This window comes from Capra hircus, chromosome 15 (genome assembly GCF_001704415.2).
Source record: "Capra hircus breed San Clemente chromosome 15, ASM170441v1, whole genome shotgun sequence".
In the NCBI taxonomy this organism is placed as follows: Eukaryota; Metazoa; Chordata; class Mammalia; order Artiodactyla; family Bovidae; genus Capra; species Capra hircus.
Genome location: NC_030822.1, coordinates 7,895,491 through 7,911,665, shown reverse-complemented (window position 1 = coordinate 7,911,665; position 16,175 = coordinate 7,895,491).

Below are 16,175 nucleotides of genomic sequence, written 5' to 3'. Positions count from 1 at the left end.
TCTTTTTCAGGAAGTAGCCGAAATGTAATGGTGGTTCTGCTCCATGAATTTTTCAGGCCTTCAGCATATGCTCCAGGAAGGTTCACTGCTTGCTAGCAGGAAGGGGAATAAGGAGGGGAGGGGACGGTCTCTCCCTGCAAGGTCCCCCTGGAGGGTGTACCCTTACTGCTGCTCACCCCACACCATCAGCTGGAGCCTGTTCAACAGCCACACCTGTGGCGAGGGAGGCAGGGGAGTCTAGGTGTGTGCCTAGCAGCCATCAGCCCAGTTAAATAGTCTGTTACCTACGTGAGTGGGGGAGATGCTCCTGAGGGGTAGGGCAGAAGTCTGCCACAGATAGAGCTTGGGGAGCTTACAAAATTGGGTGAATCAGGCTCAGAAAACTGGTAGGAACCAAGGGAGGCCACGGGGTAGGACCCACAATCACAGTCATGTTAATAGACAAGCCGGCTGGGGCATGTAGCCAGTGCTGCCGCTGGGAAGGACGTACCATCTGTTCCTGCAACTTGGCATCAGGTTCCAGAGGGGAGGGGTTCAGACAACAGAGGCAAGGTCACAGGTCTGAACTTCAGCTGCCAAGGGCTTTGGTGGAAGGGGAGGGTCTCCAGGTCCACCCACACCTCAGGGACTGAGAATTCTCGCCCAGATAAGCTGGGAGTTGGACTCCTGGCTGCACGGGCCCCACCAAAGAGCAAAAAAGTAAAACAAAAAAAGAAGTCCACAATGCTTTTAATGTCATTTCTTCCTCATAACCACTATGATAAGTCCCAGTTTTCAAGTGAAAGGGGTTAAATTTACTAGTTGCTTCTAGAGCACCTCCTGAGTTAGGCATTTCTCTAAGCAGTTTACAATTATGAACTCATTAATTTGCCTGCTTCCCTGGTAGCTCAGACAATAAAAAATCTGCCTGCAATGAGGGAGACCTGGGTTCGATCCCTGGGTTGGGAAGCTCCCCTGGAGAAGGAAATGGCAACCCACTCCAGTATTGCCTGGAGAATGCCATGGACAGAGGAGCCTGGCAGGCTGCAGTTCATGGGACTGTGAAGAGTCGGATATGACTGAGCGACTAACACACAGTAATTTGCCTGAGCCTCAGAACAACCTTTTAGGACAGATCCTATTAGCATCCCCATTTTATAGAGGGGATTCCCTGGTGGCTCAGACAGTAAAGAGTCTGCCTGCAATGCGGGAGACCCAAGTTTGACCCCTGGGTCGGGAAGATCCCCTGGAGAAGGAAATGGCTACCCACTCCACTATTCTTGCCTGGAAAACCCCATGGACGGTGGACCCTGGGGGGCTACAGTTCACAGGGTCACAAAGAGGCTGACATGACTGAGCAACTTCACTTTCACAGAAAGATTTTACAGAGGCACAGAGAGGGAGGGAAGGTGCCTGGGGTGGCACAGCTAATAAACAGCAGTGAGGCTGGGCTTTGGACCCAGACAGTCTGGCTCCAACCCCCTAGCTGGTAATCACTGTACGACTCAGCAGGCAAGAGAAGCAGCAGCTGAAGTTATGAGAATGTGCATTTTGTGATAAGGCCCACCCCTCCTGCCTCAGGTTTTCCAGTAGAAGATATTGCATTCATGAATATTTTATGTAAATATTTGGTGCTTCTCTTCTGGAAATTAAGCCAATTTCACATCAGGATCAGTGAGGCACAGTTCAGAGGCAGCACGTCTGGGGAGCTTGGGCCCAGAAGGAAGAATATCCAGGACAGGTGAACTCCTCCCCTTTCTGCTGTCCTTAGTCATTTCTGGGAATTAGCAAAAGTGGAGAAGGCTTTGAACTTCATTAGGTCTTGGGACAAAGGGCTTAAAGACAATCTCAGGAAGACCAGAGGCAAGCTGGCCAATAGCTGTTGTCTGAGTCACCTGAACGCTAAAGCCAGCATGTGAGGGGCTCGACTTCCTGCCCCTACCTGCCAACAGCCAACCTGGGTCTTCAGTCCCTGTGTGCTGCCTGGGAACTAATTTCTTAAATCTGAATTTTACCTGACCTAGACACCATGTTCCCACAGGGGTGCTCCAAGCAGGCTGTGACCACAGGAAGAAGGTTGAGAAAATAAGAAAAAGGGGTCTGCAACATTCATCAACCTGTCCCAGAATCCACCCTGCATGTCCCAGGACTTAGCCCATGCTGCGGGGCCCTGGATCTCGCAGGGACCTAAGTGACCTCGGGAGGAAGTAGAAAGGCCCTGAAGGAGCCCAGCTTTAGAGACACTGCAGTAACCTGCTGCAGAGATGCTCGCACCCCTAGCTGTGTAGGTTTAAGAGCAGGGAAGTTGGGAGCTGCGGGTCGTCAGAGGCCCACCGTCCACACACACACGCCTACACATCCGCACATATGCACACACACACCTGCTCCAGGCATCAAGGAGACCCAAGGTGTCACTTAACTGAGTCGTACCATACCCAGTGATTATGTCCCTAGGGCCAACACGGTCCTACTCTTCTGCAAGCGGTAAGAGAGTCATCCCCTTAAAACTCACATGCTGGGGCTTCCCCGGTGGTCCAGTGGTTAGGAATCTGCCTGCCAATGCAGGGGACACTGGCTCGATCTCTGGTCCGGGAAGATCCCACATGCCAAGGAGCAACTAAGGCCTGCGCCACAGCTTGTACTCTAGAGCCCATGGGCAGCAACTACCGAGCCCGCACGCCTAGATGCCGTGCTCCCCAACGAGAGAAGCCGCCGCAGCTGAAGAGTGGCCCCCATTCGCTGCAACTAGAGAAAACCTGTGCGCAGCAACGAAGACCCACCACAGCCAATAAATGAATAAATCTTAAAAAAAAAACAAGCCAAGGGAATTCATTTCTTAGTAAGGTATGTTCATTATTATCAGTACCATTACTGTTACTCAGCCATCACTTTTTAGTATCTCCAATACCATCCACTACATATCTTCCTCATCTTACAACTGGATTATATCTCAATAAACCCAGTGTAAATTGAGAATGTCATAAATCAAAGATGCAGTTTTATAGATAACCTACCAAAGATCGTGGCTTAGCCCAATCTACCTTAGGCATGCTCAGAACACTTACAGTTGGACACAATCATCCAACACAAAGCCTGTTTTATAATGAAGTGTTGCCTCTCTCATGTAATTGATTGAACGCTGTATTGAAAGTGAAAACCAGAATGGTTGTCTGGGTGCAGAACGGCCGTAACCGTATCGATTATTCGCCCTCCTGACCATGTGGCTGATTGGGAGCTGTGGCTGCGGCTGCCCAGCATCACGAGATTGTGTGCCACGTATTACCAGCCTGGGAAAAGATCAAAATTAAAAATTTGAGGTATGGCTTCTACTGAATGCTATTGCTTTCATACTGTCATAAAGTCGAAAAACCATAAGTAGAACCACACTCCCTGAGATAGAGGGACTGTCTATATGGTAGACACTTAACATTTGCTACCTTTGGCCTTTCCAAGTGGGAGGTAGGGACCCCACATCTGTCCTGCAGATGGAGAAACGGAAGCCCGGGAAGATGGACCGATGGTTACACAATTCATACAGTGCAGGACCAGCAAGCCCGTGGTTCCTGCTGGACCTCGGGCACCTTCACAGCACAAACAGGTAAGGGCTCACCCTTCTGGGAGCAAAAGAGCAGTCCATGGGAGGGCCTGGAAGACAAGGTCCTCATGGGGAGGGCTGCTGGGTCAACCAGCAAAGCTGCCTTTTACTGCGGTCCTGGGAGACACACTGAGGGTTCTCCCTGGGCCCCAGCACCCCAGGGAAGTCACAGTTAAATTCTGACAGCTTGCCATCCCCAAGAACAGCACACTCACAGCCTGTACCTGGGCAGGGCTGTACCTGGGAAGCCATTTCATGTCACACCATCCTTGATGGTTGCAGCCTGATGGGACAAGGAGTAAGAAACTAATCCCAGGGTGCCAGCCCACTGCAGGGCCAGGGAGCCCTTTTTCCATAAAAATGTGAACTCAGAGACAAGAAGCCTCTAGTTAACTGGGGTTGTGGGTCTATAACAGACTGTGGAATTGGGGCCAGTCTGGACACCACAAACTTGCCAGCTGCCTTTTGCATTCCCGCCTTCACAGACCAGCAGACTCTAGCTTGCATAGCTGAGACCAAAATGACAGGGAAGGAAGGAAGCCACAAGCATGCAGGGTACGTGGACAGAAAAGGGCAAGACCACACAGATACAGAAGAGAGGAAGCAAAGTAATTGAGAAAAAGGACTTTCTTGGTTCCTTCCAGCTCCGGGTTCTGCCAGGTCCAAATCCATTTCATTTCCACGATATCTGTGCTCTTCCCAGCTTCCTTGGGCTATTTTGAGTCGTTTCTATTCCTTGCAACTAAAGAATCTCTGACTCGCAGAAAAATTGGAACCAAGAACGGATTTGCAATAATGTCTCAGAGGAAACGTGAAGCTGTCTGTAAGATTAAAGCAGAGTGAGAGACAAGGAAGAGCCTGTGGTAAGTGGTTTAATGGCCATACCTTCCTCCCATCCCAGGACACTGGCCCCTTTGCAACGTGAGGCACTGAATGTCCCGGCCAGATGTAAAGCCTGTTTCTCCATCCCTTTGAATACAGCCTGGCTTGCGAGTGTAGAGTCTGGCCAAAGTGAGGCTGTGTGAGTTTTGGAGCCTAGGTCTCAAAAGGTCTTTCAGCTTCTGCCTTTGCCTTCTTGGACCATCAGCCCATCATCTGAGCTGCCCACCGTGGACCATGTGGGCTCAGATCGAGGCCTCACTGAGAGGAGGCCTGGGGGAACTTGTGGCAGCTGAAAGGAAGGATATTGGAGCACGCTGATCACTCCTTCTGGTCTCACGTAAAAGGAAGAGAGACAAACTCCAATTCTAGGTTTTCCAGCTGGAACCAGACATTTTCTTAAATGGCACAATTTTATAGCTTTGTGCTTATATCCAGCCCTCTGAGATGGCTGAGACCAAATCCAGAAAATAATCGTGCACCTTGCCAAGTTGCACGAATGAATTTTCTGCCTTTCTGGGTTTCTCTTATCAAAATTAACTCATTTAATGAAAAATCCTAGAAGAGAAGGGCAAATTGGGCATTCTAGGCAGGGAAAAGTCTTTGAGCAAAAACTCAGAGAGACATTGTCAGTGAGATTTACTTTCAGATACAAGTAACGAGTACCAGACCAATGAGGTGCTTAGGTCAATGGTTCCTAAACTTCAGTATGCATCAGAATCACCCAAAGGGCTTGTAAAAATTCAGTTTGCTCAGTTTCTGCTTTAGCAGGTCCGAATCATGGAAGGAGGGCAAAATTTTGGTTTTCTAATAAGTTCTTATGTAATGCCCATGCTCCTGTTCAAGCAAGTACCACACCTTGAGAACAACTGGCCTAAAGTTGAGCCCCTAAACAAATAGGGGCTTGTTCTTCTCACCTTTTATTAGGTGATTGGAGTGGTAGTTCAGGTCTCAGCAATGCTATCAGGAACCCAGAATTATCATCCTTCTTCTTGAACATTCTTAGCTTATTGGTTTTCATTCTTATGTTTGAAGTCTCATGGTCACAAGATGGCTGCTGCAACTCCAGAAGTCATGTCTGTATTTAAGTCAGAAAGAGAGTAGAAGTTAACTTATGTACTAATGTATCTTCAAAGCTTTTTGAAATCTTTACCAGGATTCCTTGAAAGATCAATCCACCTCCCACTAACATTGGCCCTAACTCCCCCTGCCAGATTGTCAGATACATATATGAGCCATCGCTAGCTGCAAAAGAGACTGGGAAATTGAATCTCAACTCTATAGTAGAGGCACGCAGGAAGAAGAGGGTAGGGAATGAAGCTACAGATATGAAGGTCTCTGGATGTGACCCAAAGTCTGGAGGCCAATCCTTACTGGATCTAATAAGCACCCAATAAATGTTTAATTATGGATGAACATCAGGAGTGGATGCAGAAAGAACATTGAAATTAGACTTCTTCAGCTTACCGGCTGGGTGATCTTGAGCAAATCACTTTAACTTTCTGAATCTCAGTCTCCCTTTCGATGAAAAAAATCAAATTATTCCCACTGAGTTGTGAGTATTCAGTGAGATGTGAGATGTGAGAGCGTCCAGCCTGAGGCCTTTGGGCCTGGTGAGTGGGATGGAATCAGAAGCGTGAAGCTGTACCAATAGCCTCAACAAAAGCATGTATGCCCTGGGCTCAGTGTGAAGCCCTTTATGTCCTTCTATGCTTTCCTCCCTACATTCCCATTCTTCAGATGGCCAAACTGAGGATCAGATGAAGATTTTAAAGTTAAAGCTGGTAAACAGAGAGCAAGGATTCAACCCAAGTCTGTTGGGCTCCAAGCAAGCGCCCCTAGACATTATTCAGGCGGCTTTAACTACGCAGAGCCTCCAGCACCGTGAGCTCAGTCATCAGTCTTCCCTGTCCTGAGTCCTGCTCTTACCGGGAGCAGTAACTCAGGGGAAACCATACTCACCTTTGCTGTCCCTACCCCTCAGCTGGAAGCGGCTTGCAGGAGCCAGGCAGAGCCAGCCTCCCACCTAGACTGCCTCCCCTAGCAGGAATGGAGTCCTGCCGGGACGGTGGAGTGGCTCCAATTAGACACCAGCTCCTGCCCAGGCAGGGCCCAGTGGGGAGCAGGCAGTTAGAGGGTAATTAGATGTGACTATGGAACAGCTCCCTTAATAAGGAGGGTGCTCTGGGCAAGAGGCACTTGGGAGGATCATCACTCCAGGCACCCGCCACCCGCCAGCATCTTGCACTGGGCACGATGGGGAAGGAAGAAGCCACTAACATCCTTTGTGGCCCAGGCCCTGTGCCGGCCACGGGTCTCCTTCACCCTGGTAACACCTGGCGCGCAGATGAGAACACAGTCTCGGGGAGAGAGAAGAACCTCCCCAGGGTACACAGCTAGGGATGGCAGAGAGAGAGGCTGAGGGATCAGTCCCAAGTCTGTGCTCTCTCTCCTCTAGCATACCATTGCTCTTGTGTTCTTCATCTGCTCCTGTCTTCTGACACTAGAGCATCTGATGGGTGCTAACAGTTGACACCAAGGATGATGTTATAGCTATAGCAACTGGTATGGACCCTGATGCTGGGAAGGATAGAAGGCAGGAGGAGAAAGGGATGACAGAGGATGAGATGGTTGGATGGCACCACCAACTCAATGCACATGGGTTTGAGCAAGCTCCAGGAGACAGTGAAGAACAGGGAAGCCTGGTGTGCTGCAGTCCATGGGGTCGCAAAGAGTAGGACACGACTGAGCAACTGGACAAACAAATAGAGCAAATCCCTGGCAGAGCTGTGACCAGCTGGAATAGACCCAGGCCTGCTGGAGACTGGGAGTGTCCCAAGGGGCCTCAGGCTGCACCAAGCATTAATCCCTTGGCTGCCAGATCATGGGAAGGTGCAGAGGGTCCCACAAGAGAGGCTGCAGTGGCTGGAACAGCAGTGGGGGTGAGGGAACTCGAGGGCTCACAGCAGCAGCTTTTAACTAATAGGCATGGAGGAATTTCCGCTTTAGTAACCAGCACAGCTGTAAGAAACAAGGCATCATGGTAGAACAGTAGCCACCATTGGGCCTGGCCTTGGAGGCGGTATGCACTTTCTAGGAGACAGAAAGCCCTTGCCTTCCTGCTGAGCACGCCCTTCCTGCACCCCAGCACTGGCACCCAAAGCCCAAGATGGGTGACTCACACCTTCTCCCAAGAGTAGGGAACAGACTCCCCAGGCAGGAGCAGCCGGATCAGGGAAGCCCCCATCTGGCTGCGGTAATCTGTCCTTCTGGAAGAGGGTAGAGTGTGCCAAACTCTACAGCAGCTGTGCCCAAAGCTAGTTCAGCAAATCTGAAAGGTCGTCTTCAGGAAAGAGGGTTCCTCGGGTAACTGTCTGGGAAACACGTAGGCTGCAGTCCCCTTTGCAGAGTCCTAGCCCACGCTGACATGTCAAAGGTCCTCAGATATCTGGGGTGGGAAAGGGGCTGGAAGATCTTTGACTTTATTTAATCCAACATTTTCTAGATGTTTTAAACCCCAGAGCTGTTCTTGGTTTAACTCCACTGGGCCTCCGAAGGCGTAAGTTTTCCTTGGAAGGCAATCTTGGAAATACTATTATGAACAAAATCCTTTCTCTTATCCCAGCAGCCACTACACAGTTACAGCTGATACTGGGGGACAAAGATTGAATCAGAAGAAAAGGGAACAAGGTTTCGAGGTGTGGGAGATGGTTGGTAACCCCAGGGCCTCTGGAAACCCTTTATTCCCCCTGGATGGTCTCTCTCCATTAAATAATCAAAGCTCACCCACAGGTTGGGGGCTCAAGCAGGAAGCAGTCCTCCCCTCAAGGTGGAAGAAAGGTTTAACGCTGCAGCTCAGCCCCAGAGCACCAGGAAACAGCCCCTGGGTGCCAAGGACTCTGGACTGGGACAGACAGAGTTCAAGTTGCCAGCTCCACCTCTGAGCAGCTGTGTAGCCGTGGGCATGTCAGCGTCACTTAACCTCTCTGAACTCCAGCTTTCCATCTAAACAATTAGGTGATAATGTTTAGATCGTAGGGTTGTGATGAGAGTAAAGACTTAACAGTTATACTAGCCAGCCGGTGTGCCTGTGTGGCTCTCAGCATATATGTGCGTATTCACTTAGTAATGTTGCTTCCGTAACAGTTCTATGGGGAGATGCTCTTGCCCTCACTTTCCAAATAAGGATGCTGGGTCACAGATTGCCCAGAGCTGCATAGGTGATATAGGTGGTGGGGCCAGGACGCAAACCCAGGGAGTCTTGTTCCCAAATCCACTCTGTCAACCATTACTCACAGAGGCCAGCTGAAGGAAAGGCTCAGTAGCTGGTAACAATTTGTGTCGGGACACAGAAGTTCTGGGGGATCTAGAGATCGCTGGTTTTAGGGGGTGGGATGGGACTGAGAGGTGCCCATCTAAAGCAGGAAGAATGAACAAGTCTAAGATGAACACAGGAGGGGAACTCTCCTTTCCCAAAAAGCGTGAGTGTGATTTCGTATCACTGTAATTTCACTTCTAAGGCAAGGAAGGAGGCCTCCTGGAGGTGCCCTACCTCCCCAGTCCCATGATACACTGGTTATTAGGGGCCTTGGAGGGCAGGGGTTGTCTTATTCAGGGTGTAACCTCCACCCTAGAGTCTAGCCTTGTAGGACGTGAACATCTCCTGGCTGAATGTGGGTAGATTAAGGACATGTCTTAGTCTGGAGTCTCCGGAAAGCAGAGCCCACGACAAAGTCTTATTAAGTGTGATTACTTAGAAAGTGTGATCCAGGACTTGGCCAGGGTGCTGGGATAGGGGCCCCAAGCCGAGCTGCTGGGCCTCATGGGGCTTCCAGGAGCGCTCAGCCCAGGAAGAACGTAGAATGCATTCATTCTCAGGCTCTGTCCCCCACAGGCCAGAATCACTCCCACTTATGGGCTGTTGGGGCCACAATGGCCCAGGCCCCAGGAAGGATCAGAAGGAGGCAGGCAAGACTGAGGAGAGGCAGACTGCTCCTGCACAAAGTGGGTAAAAACCTGTATGAAAACCAAAGAAACAAAATCTGCGCAGAGCAGAGCATCACAGCCGTAGCTAGCTGGAGTGAGCGACAAGACCAAAAGGATTTGAAGGGTTGCCCGAAGTTATCTGCTTCCAGACGCTGTTGAAGATCTGGGACAGCAAAGTGTAGTGATTGTAGGTGGACTGTGTATTTTAGAACAATTCAGCTGATTTGGAGGGAAGAACGCACAAAGAAGGCCAGCCCAGAGTTTCTGGATGTCAAAGTTTGGCAGCCCCAGAATCACTTGGCGGGCTTGGTGGAGCGCAGATTGCCGGGCCCCAGGCCCAGGGACCACGTTCCTGCCATGCTTGAGTGGTTCTGAGGCTGCTGCCCTGGGGAAACGCTGAGCTGCACAGTGTCAGTTCTAAGATGGTGAAAGAGAACAACTTCCAGACCATGTGATTCAGAAGAGGCCGCTGGAGGCCGCGTTCTATTCCAGACTCACCTTTCTGGCCTTAGTCTTCCCATCCTCAAGTGAGTGAGTGGATTGCTCCAAACAATCATCTTGCAGGCCTTTTCTGCTCTGAGGTCCTGTGAGTCTCCAGATTCAGAACAGGGAGAGGGAACAGAGTTGTCACCACTCCCAGACTCAGAGAGGAAGGAGAAAAAGGACTGTCTCGGGAAAGAGATGTTTCCTAGAGCAACAGGGCTGACCTGGAATTGCAATGCTGCCCTGGCTCACTGGGCTTCCCAGGTGGCTCAGCGGGTGAAGAATTCACCTGCAAGGCAGGAGACGCGGGAGATTCAGGTTCGATCCCTGGGTTGGGAAGTGCCCCTGGAGGAGGGCACGGCAACCCACTCCAGTATTCTTGCCTAGAGAATCCCGTGGACAGGGGAGCCTGGTGGGCTACAGTCCATAGGGTCAAAAAGAGTCGGACACGACTGAAGCAACTGAGCGCCCAGCGTGCACGCCCTGCTCACTGCTGGAGGAGCTGACAGGTTCGTCCACTGTAGCCATGCTGGCCTCCCTTTCCCTCAAGGCCCCAACTGTGCCCCTACCTCAGGGCCTTTGCACTTGCTGTGTCCTCTACCTTGAACAGTCGTCCTCCAGATTTCTAGATTCAGATTCAGAAATTCAGGTAGCATTCCCTCACAGCTCTCATATTTGCTCAAATATTTCCTTCTTTCTAAAACAAAGCATCACTTTGTCCATGTCCCCCCTCTTCCTCTGCTTCACCTGCCATCGCTCTCTCTGAGGCCATGTGGTCTGTTAGTCTCTAGAAGTGTTGCCCAGTGACTTCCTGCTGGGTAGACATGTGCTATAATCCACACTGCTCATTACATAGCCACGGGCCACCTATGGCAACTGAGCACTAGAAATGCGATCGTGATGACACAGGAATGGAATTGGACATTTTCTTTGATTCTAATTATTCTGCATTTAAACAGCCACACGTGCTAGTGGCTCCACAGTGGGCAGTGCCGATATAATCTCTGTCTCCTCCTGAAGAATACAAGCCCTTGGGGGTGAGGGGAAGGCTCGTCCCTTTCATCTGTAGATAGATCCCAGGGCCTAAAACATTTTCTAGCCCATGTGGGATATGCACAGAAACACCTCATCAATGAGTTCCTCTATTACCATAGAACTATATGCTCTCTCTCCAGTTTACATGAATGAGGCTCAGAGAGGGCAGGCATTTCACAGGTCACACACAGCAAGTCCCTGTCCCTGCAGCAGACTTCCTTCCCCAGCCCAACCCCACTCTGCTCCCTGGTGGATTGTTGGCAACAGGGAACTGATTAAAAACTAATCAGCCTGATTAATCCCAGAGAATTCGAGAGGTTCCGCTCTAGGTGGCATTTAGCAGAGGCCAAGACAGTGTGTGAGCTAAGGCAGAGACCCCCTAGGCTGCTGCCATGGGCTGGGGAGGGCGGGCTAAGATCTCCCCGCACCCCACTCGCCATGCCAGGCGTGTGAGTCACAGGCTAAGCATCATGAAATCGCTCTCTATGACAACAGAAGAAAGACGAAGGCTCTGGAGACGGCAGACTTGCTATTTTGTTCAGTCAAGAATTCTTCATGGATTTTTGCTCATCCAGCTTCAGGAATCAGGGGTCAAAGAAAAATCTAGCTGGGTTTTAAAAAGGAAACAGGAAACCTGGCTTCCTGCTGGTTTGAGCAGGAAGCAGGTTTATAATTGGAAAGAGAAAGGTGGGGAGGGCAACCAGGGGTCTCTGTGGCCAGAAAATGCCGCTGTCCTAAATAGCCCCTGCTACTGAAGTTTCTGGTGTCCTTGTTCCCTGGGAGTGAGGAGGGGTCCCCAGACCTCACAGCGCAGGTTTGCCTCTTGTTATCTCGCTTCTCTGAGCCTCAGTTTTCTCATCTGTGTAGTAAAGGTGGAAGGAGCTTGCCCCCCAGGACACATGAGAATAACACGTGAAGGTCCAGCATGGTCAGTGCTGGGCAAGGGGTAACTGACCTTACCGTTGTCAGCAGAGCCTCCTGTGCCAGGACAGACGGGGCGGTCAGAAAAGATCCTTCTGAGCTGGTGACAGGCTGGACCTTGGGCAGCAGGGGAGGGAGGGATGGTGTGCCAGGCAGAGGGAACAGCAGGTGCAAAAGCTCAGAGGTGAGACTGGCCCGCAGGGCACAAACCAGCAGGTCCTAGCTCTCTCCCTGCTCCTGACTGTGACCTCAGGAGACCGTCCGTCCGTCCCGCCTCCTCCCCTTTCCCAGGGCTCCCCCAGTGGGAACCCCCGGAAGCAGGATGAAGGTGGGGGAGACCGAGCCAAAGGGGCAGGTGAGGGTCTCAGGCGAGCTGAGGTCTAGCTCACCGGTCTGAGAGGTGACAGTGTGGCCCCGAGGAGGAGCAGAAATCTTCTCCATCTTCGCACTGGGGGCTGTAAGGTTTAGCAAAGAAACAAAACACCCAATGGGATACTCAGTTAAATTGAAATTTCAGATAAACTGCAAATCATTTTTTTATAGTAAGTATGGAGAAGCCAGGAGTTACTTATCCTAAAAAATTACTCTTTGTTTGCTTAACACCCAAGTATAATTGGGTCTCCTGAGTGGAGGAGCTGGATTGGCAGGGCAGCCCAAGACCCCCTGCCCGGGAATTGCCCATTTGAAAGGGCTTCCGTTGCTCCCCAGTGAAGTCCAGGGGCCAAGGGCCAGACACATCAACCTCCCAGCTTCATTCAATCTCACTGGCCCTTCTTCCTCTGACCCCACTCTCAGGCCTCCAGACCTCACTCTTGCAGGGCCCTGGCCAGCAGGGAGATCATTCCCACCCCTGCTCCCCGCCCTCCCCAAAGTAATTCAAACTGCAAGGGCTCACTTCAGTCCTCACCCTGGCCTCCCACAGGAGTCAGCTTGCTCTGTTACCACTTCTCACAGCCCTTGAACTTTTCCTCCAGTGTGGGCAGGGATCGTCTGACATTCACTGAGAAGCCCTGGAGGTTCTCTCTGCCCGGTCACTTTGGCTCACCGCTGTCCCCCAGCGTCTGGCCTTGTCCTGTGTTAACAGGTGTTGCTGCATTTTCACTGTGTGACGGAATAGCAGCTATTCCAGGACGTGGGGAGGAGGCAGATAAGGAAGGTCTGAGGCACTCGTGTATTCACATCTCCCCTGAGAGAAAAACCCAATCCAAACCCAGCTTTCTGGACAGGACAGGGGCCCGTGGCCATGGTCAAGGGGCCCGAGCTCTTGGGGGAGGCTGAGGGCTGGGGTTCCAGCCCTGCACGTCCAGCTGCTCACATCGGGCAACCCTCTACTTCTCCCCAAGTCTCTGCTGCTTCCCGAATAACGACAGCACCCTTCTCAGCTCTGCTTCACTGCGAGGCTTGTCACTGAAGACCCCATATCCTCCCAAGAGCGGGGCACCGCCTCCCCTCCCTTACCAGGCTAAAACCTCTGAGCAGACCTGGGCCACCAGGGCCTGTCTATGATAACGTCCTGTCTGTCCCCAGGACCTTACCGTGTCTGTACACGTAGTACGAGCCCAGAGAATCATCTGAAGGGTGAATGAGCAAGTAAACGGCCCATTTCCTCCACATTGAATGACTGTTCCAGGGACTTGGGTGGAGGGGAGAGAGGCTGCACAGTAGACAGCTTTCAGAACCAGGAATCAGGGGCTAAAAAGGGAAGATGATGTAGGGAAGGGGGCCGAAACCACAGGCGTGCTTCTCTACATGGGCTTCCTCTTGGCCCAAACCCAGGGGGCGGGGCTCAGTTATCACAAATTAAATCTCCCCAGACTGGCGTTATCTTCTGATTTCGAGCAAATTACAGAATTGAGGGGTGGGGTGGCTGGGCCTGTTCTATATTTGGTGCTGGCATGGAAGCAGAGCCAGCAAGAGACTTCTGGGATCGTGCTCAAATATCTGATTAGGGTCGGCTTGGGCCAGACAGTCGCGTGCGCCCCTGGATGGTCGAGGATCTCACCGACACGAGGTGGAGGTCAGCCTGAGATACTCGCGCCCCCGGCCCCCATTAACGCAAATAAAGTCGCCACAGCTGGGGTGAGGGTGGGGCTGGCAGCTGGCAGATGCTATGTTGCCAGAAGGTGTTGCTGGCACCTCTGATGGGGACCAGATTACGCCCAGCATCCAAAGAGGCTGGGAGAGAGAAACCAAGGAGGTGCGAATGAGTACATCTTGTCGGAACAGGATGGGGAGACTGGAGGGGGAGGGGGCCACTGAGAAAGTTGGGGGAGGGCGCAGTGGTGTGAATTAAAGGAGAGCTTCTCTTCACAACCTTAGCTCTTGCTACCTGTAGAGGCCATCTGGTATTTTAACTTGCTTAGCATTCATTTTTTCCTCCTCCTGGAAGCATCACTCTGGTTTTCCTTTGAGGAACAGCCCAGCCTTGCCTCTTAGGGGCTCAGATTCAAGCTCCACCTTTTAGTGGTTCAATTCCTGGGTCGGGAAGATCCGCTGGAGAAGGGATAGGCTAACCACTCCAGTGTTCTTGGGCTTCCCTTGTGGCTCAGCTGGTAAACAATCCACCTGCAATGAGGGAGATCTGGGCTCGATCTCTGGGTTGGGAAGACCCCTGGAGAAGGAAACAGCTACCCTCTCTAGTATTCTGGCCTGGAGAATTCCATGGACTGTATAGTCCATGGGGTTGCAAAGAGTCGAATACAACTGATCGACTTTCACTTTCAGTTTCCTAGTGGCTGCGTTACCTTGGGCAAATCACTCTGCTGGGTTTCAACTTATCTTTTTTCATTATTATAGTAAAAATATACCTATTAGGAAATGTACCAATTAACCATTTTCAAATGTACAGGTATTTTAATACACTCAACATTTTTGGGCAACCATCACCACCATCTCTCTCCAGACCTCTTTTCATCTTGTAAAATTCTTAGCACCTTTTAAACACTAATTCTCCATTCTCTCCTGCCCCTCAGCTCCTGGCAATTATCATCCTGTTTCCTGTGTGGATGAACTTAACAACTCTAGGTACTTCATATAAGTGGAATCGTAGAGTATTTGTCCTTTTGTGACTGGCTTTTTTCACTTAACACAGTGCCCTCAAAGTCCAGCCTGTTGTACCATGTGTCAGAATTTCCTTCTTTTTTAAAAATGTTGATTAATATTCCATTCTATGGAGTCTGCTGCTGCTGCTGCTAAGTCACTTCAGTCGTGCCCGACTCTGTGCGACCCTAGAGACGGCAGCCCACCAGGCTCCCCCATCCCTGGGATTCTACCTTATCTTTAAACCAAGGCTAGAATCTACTGCCACCAAGAGCATCAGCCATTAGTATAGGCATCTTGGCTGCCCGTTGCCCTCATGGCCCAGGCCGGGTAGGGAAAGTGGGGGACATTTCAGGAGGGTTGGGGGACTCCCACAGACAAGGAGATAGGTCCACGCTGAGGGTTGCCACAGGCACCGCTGCCCCTCTGAAATACGTATCCACCGTGGAGGAAAAGAGAGGGAAGACTCCGTGTGTCTCTGCAGGGAGAGAGGGTTCTTGACTCCAATTCCTCTCCTGTCTGGGGGACACCCACTCCAAACCAGGAGCTGTGACATTGCTCCTGCTCGCCACCTCTCATCCCAAGGAAATGTCCATCCTTGGGTGGCAGAGCAGGAAACCGGGAGAGAAAATTGCCAATCCAGAAACTCTTGGCCAAGCCCCCAGTCCAAAGGTGATGTTGCCACGTCCCCTAGGGATCAGGTAAGGCTCAGGATTGTGGAGAAAGGAAATTAAACACTTAGTGTCAGTTCAGGGGAGCTGCCTGCAGAAACCCTGGGGAGGAAGGGCCATCGCCAATGGGTGCTTTGGGCCCAAAGACGGGCTTCCCAGAAGGATTCCTTTGGGACAGTGTGGCCTCTCTGGCTTCCAGACCCTCCAGGGCAGTTGCATAGGCTGAGCCAGGTGCAGGGACTGGGCCCGTGGAGGGCAGGGCAGGGAGGGCAGGGGACAGCCTACGAATCACCCACAGCCTGTTGGCAGTGCTCGGGTTTACCAGGGGTTGCAAACTGGACACTGTGAGATTCTGCCACACCCGGGATCATCCAGAACATTCCCTCCTTCAAAAACTCTAAAAATTAGAATTGATCACCTCCCAAGCCTTCCCAGGTGGTGCAGTGGTAAAGAACCTGCCTGCCAGTGCAGAGGATGCAAGAGACGCAGATTCAACCCCTGGGTCGGGAAGATCCCCTGGAGGAGGAAATGACAACCCACTCCAGTATTCCTGTCTGGGAAATGCCAGGGACAGAGGAACCTGGTGG